The sequence below is a fragment of the Piliocolobus tephrosceles genome, chromosome 2, assembly GCF_002776525.5.
Source record: "Piliocolobus tephrosceles isolate RC106 chromosome 2, ASM277652v3, whole genome shotgun sequence".
Taxonomy (NCBI): Eukaryota; Metazoa; Chordata; class Mammalia; order Primates; family Cercopithecidae; genus Piliocolobus; species Piliocolobus tephrosceles.
Window position 1 is genome coordinate 858,708 of NC_045435.1, and position 11,754 is coordinate 870,461.

Consider the following 11,754-nt stretch of genomic DNA (forward strand, 5'->3'; position numbering starts at 1 on the left):
TTCCTCTTTTTTCAATTTGGATGACTTTTATTTCTTTATCTTGCCTAATTGTTCAGGCTGCCAGTATTGGAATATATTAAGTAAGAGTGGTAAAGTGGGCATCTCTGCCTTGTTCAAGTTCTCAGAGGAAAGACTTTCAGCTTTTCACCATGGAGTATGTTAGCTATTTACTTGTGTTATATGGCTCTTATTATGTAGACATATGTTCCTTCCATGCCTAATTTGTTGAGGGTTTTTATCATGAAAGGATGTTGAATTTTGTCACATTCCTTTTCTGCATCTATTGAGCTGATCATATGGATTTTGTCCATCATTCTGTTGAAGTGATGTATCACATTGATCAATTTACATATGCTGAACCGTTCTTGTATATTGAGATAAATTCCACTTGTTCATTTTGTATAATTCTTTTAATATGCTGTTAATTTGACTTGCTAGTCTTTTGGTGAGGATATTTGCATCTATATACATTAGGGATATTGCTCTGTACTTTCCTCTTTTCTGTTTTGTTCATGCCTGGTTTTGGTATCATGGCAATGCTGGCTTGTAGAATGAGTTAGGAAGAATTCTCTTCACTTCAATTTTTGGGAATAGTATGAGAGTTGGTGTCCTTTAAAAGTCTGGTAGAATTCAGTGGTAAAGCCATCTAATCCTGAGCTTTTCTTTGTTGGGAGACTTCCTAGTACAGATTCAATCTTGTTACTCATTACTAATCTGTTCCGATTTTCTATTTCTTTCTGATTCAATATTGGGAAGTTGCATATGTCCAGAAATTTATCCATTCCTTCCAGGTTTTTAAATATTTAGCTTGTAGTTGTTTGTAATAGTTTTTAATGGTGCTTTAAATTTCCATAGTATCAGTCATAATGTCTCCTTTTTTATTTCACTTATTTGGATTCTCTCTCTTTCGTTAATCTAGCTAGTGGTTTATTGATTTTGTCTATCTTTTCAAAATACAACTTTTCATTTTGTTAATCATTTGTATTGCTTTTTTTGTCTCTATTTCATTTACTTCTCCTCCTATCTTTACTGTTTTCTTCCTTCTACTTTCAGTTTAGTTTGTTCTTGCTTGTCTAGTTCCTTGAGGTGAATTTTTAGGTTGTTTATTTGAAATCTTTCCACTTTCTAATTTATGCATTTATTGCTATAAACTTCCCTCCTTGTGCTACTATTGCTATAACCCATAAGTTTTGGTATATTGTGTTTTCATTTTCATTTGTGTCAAGAAATTTTAAAAATTTAAAATTGTTCTTAATTTCTTTATTGACCCAATGGTTGTTCAGGAGCATGTTTTTACAATTTCCATGTATCTGTACAGTTTCCAAAGTTCCTCTTGTTGTTGATTTCTAGTTTTATTCTATTGTGATTTGAAAAGACTTGACATGCTTTCAGTTGTTAAAAATTTGTTGAGACTTGCTTTGTAACCTAACATATGGTCTATCTTGGAGAATGTTCCATGTGCTGATGAGAAAAATGTGTATTCTGCAGCTGCTGGATGAAATTTTCTATAAATGTCTTTTAGATCCATTTGGTCTAAAGTACAGTGTTTCTTCATTGATATTTTTGTCTAGATGTTGAAGTTCTCAACTGTTGTTTAAGTAGGATCTCTCTCTTTAGCTCTAAGAATATTTACTGTATATATCTGGATGGTCTTGTGTTGGGTGAATGTATATCTTTATAATTGTTGCATCCATCTTTTCACTGAATTGATCCCTTTGTCATTAAATAATGACCTTCTTTGTCTCCTTTTATGTTTTTGCCAAAGGGGATATGCACATTAGCCCTGCCTCCTATCTGCCATCTTCTTCAAGTGCATTTTGTGTGTTTTCATGATAGTAGATATTCTTTTTTGTTTTCAGGTATAGGACTCAAGCATTTCTTTTCTTTTCTTTTCTTTTCTTTTTTTTAATACAGAGGACTGGAGTGCAGTGGCGGGATCTCGGCTTACTCACTGCAAACTCCGCCTCCCGGGTTCATGCCATTCTCCTGTCTCAGCCTCTCAAGTAGCTGGGACTACAGGTGCCCGCCCGGCTAATTTTTTGTCTTTTTAGTAGAGGCAGGGTTTCACCATGTTAGCCAGGATGGTCTTGATCTCCTGACCTCGTGATCCTCCTACCTTGGCCTCCCAAAGCGCTGGGATTACAGGCGTGAGTCACTGCGCCCGTCGGACTCAAGCATAGGGTTGGTCTAGCGGTAATAAAAAATATGGAATGCTTTACAAATTTGCATGTTTTCCACTCACAGGAGCTATGCAAATCATCTATCTTTTTAATTTTAGTATATGTGCTGCCAAAGCGGTCACTAAAGCTTATTCTTGACCATACACAAAAAAGTCAAGTCCCAACAGATATTGTCAGATTACTTATTTAGGAACACTTGTGATGTTAATTACATGTGTCTCATTGATTTTTTTCCATAAATCTAGAGTTGTATAATATACAGTAACTATTAAGTCTAAAGGATTTATTTCATCCCGAAATATTTATAAGGCTTCTTGGATTGGAATTTTTAAGTCCTTTATTAACTGCTAGCTGTGAACCGAATATCCCCCGCCCAAAAAATTATACCTTGAAATCCTAACTCCATAAATAATGGTATTAGGTGAGGCCTTTGGGAGGTGACTGGGTCATGATTCAGTCCTCATGAATGGGATTAATGCCCTTATAAGGGTCTAAAGAGACCAGAGTTTTCCCTTCTGCCATGTAGTGACACAACAAGAAGATGACTATCTATGAGCCAGCAATCATGTCCTCACCAGACAACAAATCTTCTAGCACCTTGATTTTGGACTTCTCAGCCTACAGAACTGTGAGAAATAAATTTCTGTTATTTATAAGCTACCTCATTTATGGTCTGTTATTATAGCAATCTGAATGAACTAAGATGTTGCATTTCTATCTTGAAACTAGGAAGCAAAGCCCCAAAACTCTCTCTACCAGATTTTACCTCTAGTATTTATAGATTAGATGAATTCCTTTTCCTAGCAATTCCCAAGTTTTGTTGTAGTTCCTGGTCTGCTGAGTAACCTTTTACCACTTGGTAGACTGAGAACTTATGAACACAAATACCAGACCAATATTCTTGAGAAGGCTTTGTAGGTACTGACTTTACATACGAAGTTGGAATTATTCCTCCTTAATATGGGGTTTACCATTTGTAATAAAAAAGAGTAATGCAAAAATCAAGCACTTATTGAATCTATGCAAATAACGAATGCTTCTGTGAATCGTAAGGAGAGTATGTAAAGGTGTCTGCATTTCCAGGGGTCAGTGAGAATCAAAGTTCCTGTAAAAGTTTTCATTTTTGTTTACAAAAAATCTATTGTGGGTTAGATATATCTTAAAGAGAAGAAAAATTTTTCTCATAGAGCCATAAAAATAAAACATAAATATTACCAAAATATTTCAAATATTACATTTAAATTTCTCTCTTTAATTTATTCATTTCTATAAAATTAATTTTTGTTCCACTGCATCTTGAGTCAGTAGTTTACTTCATGACTGGAAAAGAATTCTTGAGATTCTCAGTCCACTGTTATCTAAAAGTAGTCTAAATAATGTCATCTTCTAAGTCTGAATTCAGGACTTTCTCCTTTGAAGTAAAATATTAGAATGATAAGTAAAATCATCTATTAAGATTTTATAGATCAAGCTGGGCTCAGTGGCTCATGCCTGTAATCCCAGTAAATCGGGAGGGTGAGGTGAAAGTATCACTTGAGAAAAAAGTTTGAGAGCAGCCTTGGTAACATAGCTAGATCCAGTCTCTAAGTAATAATAATAATAATAATAACAACAAAAAATTTAGCTAGGTCTATTGGCATGCACTTGTAGTCCCAGGTATTTGGGAGGCTGAGGTGGGAGGATCACCTGAGCCCAGGAGTTCAAGACTGCAGTGAGCCATGATCATGCCACTGCACTCCAAACTGGGCAACAGAGTGAGACTCCAACTTAAAAAAAAATTTTACAGATCAATTTGAGGAAAATTGTATCTGTAAATATTGAATCTTCTGATACATTATCATGCATATCTTTGTATTTATTTAGATTTTCTTTAAAGGATTTTTGGCAGTGTTTTGTAGTCTCAGTGGAAATATCTGGCATATCTTTTAATTTTTTTTTTTGGTATTTAATATTTTGGATACTTTATTAGTCCATTTATATATGGATATAAAGAACTGCACAAGAGTGAGTAATTTATACAGGAAAGAAATTTAGTTGGCTTACAGTTCAGCAGGGCTGAGGAGGCCTCTGGAAACTTAACAATCATGGTGGAAGGTGAAGGGGAAGCAAGGCACCTTCTTCACAAGGGGGCAGGAAGGAGAAGTGCTGAGCGAAGTGGGAAGAGCCCCTTATAAAACTATGAGGTCTCGTGAGAATTCACTGACTATCATGAGAACAGCATGGAGGAAACCGCCCCCATGATGCAATTACCACTACATATTCTCTCCTTTGACATGTGGTGATTCTGGGGATTATGGGAATTATAATTCAAGATGAGATTTGGGTGGGGACACAAAGCCTAACCATATCAACCATATCAGATACTAACTTTTATTTCTCAGAGAAAAGTGGAAAGTAGATAATTGAGAACTATAGGTAATATAGAATAGAAAACTTTTAGCAGGACCAAACCTCCTGAATAAAAACAAAACAACTTTTTGCAGCCACTCGTGTTTCTTTACACCTTCTGTCTTGATGCTGTTGTAATGAATGGCAATAGACTGTGTGGCTTATAAACAATACAGGTTTATTTCCCACAGTTTGGGAGGCTGGAAGTCCGAGATCGGGGTGTCAGCATGTTTGGGTTATAGTAAGAGCCCTCTTCCAGAGCCCAAATTCTACTTAATTTCTCACATAGCAGAAAGGAACAAGATAATTCTATGGGGGCTCTTTTATTACTTTTAATAGCAAAAACTGCAACTACTTTTGCACCAGCCTAATGCTTTTCCACACAAATTCAGGGATTAACTTATTCATAACTTTAATATTTTTAAGGTGAAATTTAGAAGAAGGATATTAGGGAAACAAACTACAGCCCCAATATCTGCAGTTGATATTGGGTCTAAACCTGATATTTTTCTTTTTAGTTTCCATTCTTCATTTCAAATTCACCTATCACATTGTTAGATCTCAGTAGCTTACTACCTGGTGTGATTCGATTCTTCCTTTCAGAGTGGTCTGAAACTTTGGTAATCATTTTCAGCCCAGGGCTCCTCCAAAGGTATATTTACAGCTACAGTGGGGCAAAGGAGTATCAGTTGTCATACAAGAAGATTGCCTGGGTTCCACATGTATTCGCCCCTGTCCTCATTATTCAAACCATCTCTACTTCCCCTATTGTTCACTGTTAAATACCCTGGGCAGGAAAGAAGAGAAGTTAGCATATTGTGCAGGGTATTTAACTGTGAACAATTACTGAAAATGATTACTAATAATGCTGAACTACAAAAAATACTAATTTGGAGAGAAGGAATCCAAATTGTCTGGCAGAAGCAATAACTTGTAGTTCAGTTGAACCCTTTCTTTGCCCACTGGCAAGAGTATGCCCCCTTACTGTCAATTAATGCTTCATATGTTTTGAAGTTGTGTTAGCAGGTGTATACCTCTTTAGTATTGTCTTTTTTTGGTAAATTAACTTTTTGTCACCATCAAATGAGTAATTTTTTGTAACTTTTTTGTCTTAACATCTATTTTGTATATTGATATAGCTACTTTAATTTTCTAATAATTATTGTTTGCCTTAGTATCTTTTCCCTTCTTTTTAACCTATTAGTATCTATAAATCTAAATGTGTAAAACTGAATACTGTTTACAGGAGACATTTTAAGCATGTCTCATATAAACAGCATTTAGTTTTGGAATTTTTTCCCAATAACTTTTAACATAGTTATGGTATGATTTTGGTACAACTCTATCATCTTACTATTTGTTTTCTACTTGTATCAGTAGATGTTTGTTGTTTCAATTTAATTTTTCTACCTTTCACTTTTTAAGATTTTTATGCCAAATATCATCCATTCAAAAGTTGAGATTGAAGTAACATATTGGTTGTTCTGAAGTCCAGAGAATAAAATCCCTTTCTTAGGTTATGTGATTAGAATGAGGTCCTTATCATTTATTGTCCTTAGCATATTGTGTTGAGATAAGCCTGGGTAACAGCTATAATTATATTGAATTCAACCCCCTTTTAGCTTGTAAGTATTTGAGTTGGGAGTGAGTTGCCTGCATTTTCCAGTATGTTGGTTATTCTTCAGATTCATCACCTTTAGGACTCAAAAATCCAGCCATTTTGAGAATGGACAGGATCATGTTTTCAGATCCTCCTTTACTGCAGGTCTTTTTGCCAAATTTGAGGGTATTGTTGGCAGAGAGAATTATCCAACCAGCAATTTGTTTCATGCTTGGGCCTTTTTTGTACTCCGATTCAGTTACATGATCATTCAAGGTGATTCTGACCTCTCCTATTTTCCATAAAATCTTTCCATCTTTAGCACCTCTCACTTCAATTTGCCGTAACTAAACCAGATACCTGTACCAAGGTGTGGAAGAATTCTGTAGTTACCAATGCCGGTTTATCAAGGCTTCTTTGAAGCATCTAATCTTCCTTAGTCGTATTAAAATTTTAACTTTTCTTTGGTCTAGGTTTTTCTTATTGTTACCACAAGAACCAAGGTTTTTTTCATCTTTTACATTTTAACCAGAAGCAAAAAGATATTATATTCTACCTGGCATTTCTTGGTGTTAGAGCTTGAGAATTTTTAGGTTATCTGAGTTTTCCGTCTTTCTGAAATAGAAATGAAAGTCACAGATTTACCTTTACAATATGGCTATTAGAGAAATAATATGTTAGGGTCTAAAACACTGATGTGCATTAAAATTACCTTTGAAGTTTATAAAAATATAGATACTTTGGTCCTATAGTGTATAATTCAAATTCACTCAGTTTTGTGCTAAATCCAAATGAAAATTATGTGGTTTCCAAATGTATTTTCCAAAAGCCTCTGAAGGTGATTTTGATGCAAACCAGAGTTTGAGAAAAATGGTAAAGTAGTTGAATGGTGGCGTAAGCATTCACAATATTTATCTATTCTTCATCCCCACTGTCCAGCACAATGATAGCAAGTGCTCTATTTGTACAAATGGATGAATGCATTTATTATGGGCAATTGATTTTTCATGTAAATCAGCATGAGATAATTTAGACATTTTAGATGTTCTTTCAGGAAACAAAACTATAGTCATATTGAAAGACTGAATCAATTTACTTCTTCTGATGTTTATCAATGTGCTCCTTGTTGCTTAATCCTTTGGACACCTCCTTACATATTATGTTTGACCTCACTGAGGAAACTGATTCTATCCTTTCTCTTCCTAAAACAATTTTTTCCCTTGCCTTTGTTTACATCTTAATTTTCTGGTTTCTTCCTACTTACTGGCCACTTAATTTGAATTTTTAATTCTTTTTTCTTTCCCTGTTAAAATATGAAACTTCTGCTTTTGAAACTCACCGTAGTTGTTTCAGTAATCTCAAGAGGTTTGGCTGTGTCCCCACCCAAATTTTATTTTGGATTGTAGTTCCCATAATCCCCATCTGTTGTGGGAGTGACACAGTGGGAGGTAATTGAATCATGGGGATGGCTACACCCATGCTGCTGTTCTTGTGATAGTGAGTGAGTCCTCACGAGACCTGATGGTTTTTTAAGGAGCTCTTCCCCTCTTGCTTGGCACTTCTCCTTCCTGCTGCCATGTGAAGAAGGACATGTTTGCTTCCCTTTTTGCCATAATTGTAAGTTTCCTGAGGTCTCCCAGTCTCACTGAACTGTGAGTCAATTAAACTTCTTTCCTTTATACATTACCCAGTCTCATGTATGTCCTTATTAGCAGCATGAGAACAGACTACTACAAGAGGGGTGCAACAAAATCCTTGCAGTGAAAGAATTAACTATAAATTAATCATCATTCCCCTCTCTTTCTCTCCCTCTCCGTGTATGTATTGTCTATGAACAGTAAACATTTGTTAAATTGTTTTTTTTTTCTGTGCTACTTGCTGGGAATACAAAGAGTCTTTAGATACCATCCCTGGCCTTAAGGAGCTTATAAATCAAATAAATAAGAATATTTTATAATTCTGAAAGAATTCTGAGAATGCTGCCCTTAGCTATGAATACAATTTCCTTCCTGCCTGAAGCTTTTATACATTCTCCTCTTCACCCTCTTTTTTTATTTTCTTGAAAATTTGTTTCAAGGACTTAGCTGTCTTCACATATGGGAATATGTGATTAGGAGAGAGGTGAAAGGGAAGTGAGGAGGATAAGTAAGGGAAGAAAGAAGGGTCTCAAGGCACATGACTTTCTGATTCTTTGCTGTAAATAACATAAATTCAATTAAAATACATTACAGATCCCGAGCACATTGGCTTATGCTGTAATCCCAGCACTTTGGTAGGCCAAGGCAGGTGGATTGCCTTAGGTCAGGAGTTCAAGACCAGCCTGGCCAACATGGCAAAACCCGTCTCTACTAAAAATACAAAAATTAGCTGGGCGTGGTGGCGCGTGCCTGTAATCCCTGCTACTCGGGAGGCTGAGGCAGGAGAATTACTTGAATCCAGGAGGCTGGGGTCGCAGTGAGCTGAGATCACACCACTGCACTCTAGCCTGGGTGACAGAGCGAGACTCTGTCTCAAAAACAAAAACAACAACAATAAAATTACAGTATTTTAACTCTCCAAAGGGTTCTTAGAATTTCATCCAATTTTATTTTGGCAACATTCCATTTTACTATGGAAAAACTGGCTCAGGGTGTGCCTATGTGTTTACTAGACACCTTGATCCTTCAGGTTTTAAAACACATTTCTTTTACTCAATACATTATTAAGTTGATCCTAGCAACAATCCTCTGAGTCTTTTGCTCATAAAACAGGAAGGAGGAGTAGAATCAAGGATGTTTGAAAGGCAGAAAAGACACCCTGCTAAGTTTGAATCCTTGTTTATTTACTTGCCAGCTGTCGGACTTCCATTTAACTCTATGAGCCCATTTTTCTGTTAAATATGAATAAGAATTCCTATTAGAGTTTTGTGCCTAGCCTGTTATATTCTAAGTGTTGGTTCATTTTCTCATTCCTCTTTAATGGATCAGTTCTTCTAAAGACAGATTTTTTTTTTTTTTCATGTAAAGTGGTACTTTTCCTAAATAAAGACAGTATTTTCGGTTCTGTAACTGACCTACAGATTGGGTTGGTCCTGCATTTAGGAAGGTGGATGCTAACTACATCTTGCTTTCCACTAGTCTGGTGTGGCTGTGTTCCTTTCTTTCACCTGACAAAAAGTCTTAGGGAACATATTATCCTGTGCAAAATTTATTTCAAAATAATACATCAAAACATCCTAGATAGAAATAATCCCCTGAAAAGAGAAAAAAGGGACCTGAAATGTATTATGTGTTATGTGCATAGGTTATCTAATCTGGTAAGAGTTCAAATGTAACAATTAGTGGCACACTTCACCTTATTCAGAGTGACCTAAAGCTTATCTGCCAGAGGCAATAATAATCAGGATCCAATAAAAGATGTTGGAGCAGATTGAGGTATTACAGTTTCCAATTAAACTCCTCTTTATTAAACTTTATATTCTCTCATGATTTAGTGAACTGACTTCAGCTCTCTGTCACCTATACAACTGGTATTTGTGTTTAGCACTGCTCTGTGAGTTTGCTTACTTTCTAAGGTAGAAAAAGTCTTTGTGTAAACAGAGAGTCTCATCTTTTCTTGTAATGAAATAGTTGTAGATGATATTTTGTTTTGCAGCTAGAACAAAAAGAGAAGGAGAAAAAGGCAGTTGATATTTATTGAGCATTGGGAATATCTGGTAGGTATTTTTGAGTACATCTGCTCTTGAATAATTTGCTGCATTTAATCCTCTTAACTATACTATGAGGAAGAGGTTTCTTCTTTATTGACCACTTTGTTGATGAGAAAATGGAAACTTGGTGTTTGAATCAGTGAGCAGATGCGAAAAAACAGAAAGACATTCCTAGCTGTTCATAAAATCATATTGCCAAGGGAAACGTAGGAGAGATTTTATAAATGAGAATGTAGAGAACCTTATTAATAAGAACATCTTGTTTTATTACAAGGAAAAATAATATGTCTGTGCATATATGAGTCAAAAGAACTAATATTTTTTAAACTCTAGGAGACTCTTTTACATGTAAATATTATCACCACATGAGGCGTTTAACAAATGTATATGGACATCACACAGTCAGATTCAGTGTTTGGCACTGAGGCTTAGTGGTAGTGTGTCTGGAATTGGTTCCTTCTGGTGGGTTCTTGGTCTCCCTGACTTCAAGAATGAAGCCGTGGACCCTCGTGGTGAGTGTTACAGTTCTTAAAGATGGTGTGTCCCAAATTTGTTCCTTAAGATGTTCAGATGTGTCTGGAGTTTCTTCCTTCTGGTGGGTTCATGGTCTCCCTTGACTTCAGGAGTGAAGCAGCAGACCTTCACAGTGAGTGTTACAGCTCTTAAAGGTGGCGTGTCTGGAGTTGTTTGTTCCTCCCAGTGGGTTTGTGGTCTCGCTGACTTCAGGAGTGAAGCCGCAGACCTTTGCAGTGAGTGTTACAACTCATAAGGGTAGCGTAGACCCAAAGAGTGAGCAGTAGCAAGATTTATTGTGAAGAACGAAAGAACAAAGCTTCCAAATGATGGAAGGCAACCTGACCTCATTGCTGCTGCTGGCTCAGGTGGCCAGCTTTTATTCCCTTATTTGGGCCCACCCACATCCTGCTGATTGGTCCATTTTACAGAGTGCTGATTGGTGCATTTATAAATCTTTAGCTAGACACAGAGTGCTGATTGGTGCGTTTTTACAGAGTGCTGATTGGTGCGTTTACAAACCTTTAGCTAGACACAGAGCGCTGATTGGTATGTTTACAATCCAAGTAAACATACCAAGTGCTGAACAGAAAAGTTCTCCAAGTCCCCACAGGACCCAGAAGCCTGGCCAGCTTCACCTCTCAGTGGGAAACAGAGGCTGCATATCTGCTTTCATAGAAAGATTAAATACAGATATTTATGAGATTTCAGTTAATGCTTATCTGTTGTTCATTGAGAGAATGAGAGTTTAGTTTACTTGATTAGTCTGAGGCAATTAACAAGGCAGAAAAGATCCAGTAGTATGGGAAGCGCAAAGAATTCTTAAGAAGCAAGTGACAAATAAGCTGATGTATTTCCCTAAATAAGTCCCAGACCCTGAAAAGGAATTTGGAATGAAAGATGGAAGGTCCAGGTGCTTTCAGTGTCTCATGAAGAACAGCATGGTTTAAAAGCATTTAGGAATCCTCAGAAAGTAGAATTTCTTTCTATGTCACTGTATTTGCTCCCTCCAAATTACTGTTCTTGGACTTTTACTGAGGTAGTCCAGCTACTCAGTAAGTAACACCTGCTAACAAAATATTTCTGTTTTCCTCACGAGCAAGAGGCAATTAACTGTCTTAAACATAGTATATGCTAACAAGATATTTGTGTTTTCCTCATGAGCAAGGGGGAATTAACTATCTTAAACATAGTATATTTGATATGTCATTCTGCATATAAAGATTTAACAATTGTGTGTTGGGACATGAATTCTCCACATAGGGTAATTTGAGTTAAACCAGTAACAGCTTTATAGTCAATAGCTTAAGTGCAATATTAATGTCTTTTGTTTCCAGAATTTAAAAAATAGGTTTCAAGATACAGTGAAAGATGTAGAACCCATG

General features: G+C 36.2%; 1 non-coding gene across 1 annotated transcript; it reads right to left on the bottom strand.

The window, feature by feature from the left end:
• Positions 1-2,199: 2,199 nt before the first annotated feature.
• LOC111545405 lies at positions 2,200-2,302 on the bottom strand. The gene has a single exon (XR_002732439.1). It is a non-coding gene; the product is annotated as a U6 spliceosomal RNA (small nuclear RNA).
• Positions 2,303-11,754: the final 9,452 nt, after the last annotated feature.